This window comes from Telopea speciosissima, chromosome 3 (genome assembly GCF_018873765.1).
Source record: "Telopea speciosissima isolate NSW1024214 ecotype Mountain lineage chromosome 3, Tspe_v1, whole genome shotgun sequence".
In the NCBI taxonomy this organism is placed as follows: domain Eukaryota; kingdom Viridiplantae; phylum Streptophyta; class Magnoliopsida; order Proteales; family Proteaceae; genus Telopea; species Telopea speciosissima.
Window position 1 is genome coordinate 72,373,770 of NC_057918.1, and position 3,789 is coordinate 72,377,558.

Sequence of the window (3,789 nt, forward strand, 5' to 3'; positions counted from 1 at the left end):
GAGTTGACAACACCTGCAGAGGTTAGAACACCTTGACCAGCTATCATAATGCAAAAAGCTCAACTTATTAATCTTAGGTGAGGTTCAAAAAGGCTTGCGCATATTAAAACATGACAGGAGTGTTCAAAGTTAGCAAACATATTATTTGAAGAGCAAATATTAAAATTCCTTGAGCTATTAAAGGAGTGGGGAATGGTAGATGAGGGAGGGGAAATATTAAGGTCATTAATCTACTTGGTTACAGACTTCATCACAATACAAGGATCAACTGAGGCTGACCCATGGATTACTTTATTTCGTACATCCCAAATAAAATTACAAGTTATGATAAAAAATAGAACAAAACCAAATAGCAGATTGTTTATCCAAACTTGTTGAAAGAAAGAGGAAGCGTCACAATAGTGCCAATGAGGGACTAGAGAGAAATTATGTTCTCAATCTAAGGGGGCCTGATGCCCAGATACGTTTAGTCCAATCACAAGATAGAAAGAGGTGCCATATGGACTCATCGCAAGAACCACACAAGATACAATAGGTTCGATCGCCATCCATTTTGATAGAGCAGCCTTGATGGACACTCCTACTTGTAAGACATGCCAAAACAAAAGTTAAAATTTGGGATGGATATGAAGTTTCCAGAAAATTCTCCACCATTTAGAGACGATGGATTTGAATGAGAGTTTGAAATGAATTTCGTTGTTAGTTGAGATGAAAAGGTGACTTTGATAGAGTACATTTCCAAGTATCTTCAGTATTACTAAGTTGAATAAAAAAAATTCTAGCAGCAATAATAGGGGGAAAATCATGAGAACGTAAATCAGTATTCCAAGAAAAATTTACAAGAAGACTGTTATACAAGTTAGAGATGTAAGACTAATCTAATATACAGTGATAGATAAATACCTGCAATCGCACAACAATTACAGAGAGAAACGAATCAGAAAGGAACAGGCACGAACAAATTGAGTTGAGTCTTATTTGACAGATAAGGTTTTAGATACCCCCACTTCTGCAACAGGGTTGACCTTACACCTAGCTCTCCAAGATGAAACAACTCTTAAACGAATAGATTGTAGAACCTGATACGAGTACTGAGGATACCAAACGGCTATACTGACCCTCAATTATTTAAAAGAAAATATAGTAAGAGATTAGTTTCTGGAATAGACTGTTGCAGAAACAATTCATTTCTGTTGTGTGTAAAATGGCAGGCAGGCCATGGTATGTATATAAGGTTCAAACACCCTTTTATGAAGGGGTATACTCATAGGTATACATGTAGCCCATACGTACGGGAAGATACTCTTCCAAGGGGAGGTATGTCTATATGTAATCCTCCACGTACAGGGAGGTATCCATTCATGGGGTTGTGTCTATTCGTATACGTGTATATCATATACGAATATGGTACACATGGGTGAACCGAGTTTTAGAAAAAACTCAAATGCAAAACTTTCACTATCTAAAAAGAAGGTTTTGTCCACACCCACACCCCGACCCCGATCTCGACCACGTAATCCTCCATGTATAGGGAGGTATCCATTCATGGGGTTGTGTCTATTCGTATACGTGTACATTGTATACGAATATGGTACACATGGGTGAACCGAGTTTTAGGTTTTGTCCACACCCACACCCCGACCCCGACCTTGGCCTCGACTACGGCCACGGCTCGGCTTGGCTCGGCACGCGTGCTATTCAAAAGCACCCCAAGAACCCTCACACACAAGAAAGAAGGGTGACTACCCCTCCAAGAGGCTCACACCTTAAGAAACCAATCATATATATATATCACTCAAGTTACTTTCCTACAACCAATGTGGGACTGTTCTTGAGCTCCATATTGCCTCTTGCACACAAAAATGCACAACAAATTCAAACCAAAAAATGGAGGGAAGGTAAAAAGGAGTGAATGAACAAAAAAGCACATTTTGAACAAAAAGCACATTTTGAACAAAAAACACATTTTGAAACTTTGACTGTAAGAGATACTTTTAGAAATAATAATACAACAAAGACCCTTAACTAATGACAAATTATTGGATGGATGGGGGTAATGGAGTAACGTGGAATCCATGAGTCAAATCAACAGTAAGTAGTGTTCCAATTTCACGCCAAGTGATATTTCTAAGTGAAGTTAGTAAAGAAGCTATGCTATTCCAAGTCCAAGATCCCCTACTTTTTCAAAGTTCTGGGATCAAAAATTGCGGAAGGGGGAAAATATTTTTCTTTGAGAATTCTCCCCCCAAATAGAATTTGGCTCATTTAACAGTCTCCATCCTAGTTTCAGTATTAGGGCCTGGTTATGGGTAGCTGCATTACATAATCCCAGGCCTCAAGTGGACAGAAGTTTACATATTTTGTTCCAACCAATTAGGGGCATTTCTTATTTGTGCCATAATCCCCATTCCAAAAACGAAGACAAATAGAATCCAAAGAATTTAAAGTTTCTTTTTTTAAGAAATAAAAAGCAAGACATGAGGTAAGATGGTATAGAAGCAAGAACAGATTGTATGAGTACCTTACTACCGGCATATGATAAAAATTTTGATTTCCAACGTGAGAGTTTAGAGTGTACATTTTGCACCAAGAAATCCAAGTCCTTGACTTTGGATCTAGAATGACAAATTTGTGCCAAGGCAAGTTGATGTATTAGACATCTCATGGATATTCAGAAGGGAGCAAAATTTTCTCCTTTGGATATTATTTACATTCTTGCTAAAGAAACCCTCACTTTTGGTGAAATTAATTTCTTGTCCAGTAATGTCAGAAAAAAGATCTAAAATAGATTTAATAGTTAAGAGATCATTATCTGAAGCTTTGCAAAGAGTAAAGGTATCATCAACAAAGAAAATGTGAGCAATTTTTTACACCACCACCACCCCACCCCCATCATCTGCAAGACTACAACCCACCTTCCCACCCCTATTTCAGTTCCGGTATTGGGTTTCAGTTCTAAATTGACACCCTTGTTCCTCCTTAAGGTATAGGAGAGTCATTCCCCTCTCGAAATTGTTTTTATAGTTCGATTTTAACATTTAAAAAAAAAAAAAAAAAAAAAAAAAAAAAAAAAAACTATCTGGGTGTGGCTATGACAAGCCAAGCTCGCACACCGGTTTTGGTTCTCTTCCTCAGGCTAATGATGCTCCATGGTGGGGAGATTTCTCACAACAACAAGTAGCGTTCTTTCTCTCCAAAATATATATATATATATATATTCTTTAAACTTTGAGCCTAATAAAGGGAATTTGGTGACTGTAAAAGTTGCACAACTAATACAATAATACAATGACAAGTGAAGTGAGGTATTATATATATATGGACAGAAGTACTATGAAAACCCAGCCCCCATCAATCTTAGGCCGGCAAATCAATTGACATGAATGATAAACCATTCTTTTTCTCCCATCTATTTACAAACCCAATACGACGAACAGATACTATCCGACTCTGTTTACAGAATTTATTAGGAAAAATGAATAGGAACAAATCAATCGACCAGCCTGCGAAAGAAGTGGAATTTTCTAATTCCTGAATCTGTTCTTAACATGACTAACCAAACGGGTGAGGGTTTGACACTTGGACCTAGAAACAGAAACTGAAGTTCTAAGACATACAGAATCAGGTTTATATCACCAATACCTAGAGTCTGTTTGACTCTGTTCTTATTCTTTTATTATATTTAGTATATCATGCAGTTTAATAAATTATCCATTGCAGCAAATGAAGATACCATCAATAAATTAGAAAGAGATATACCAATCTTACCTCATGTATATGCCATTTTAG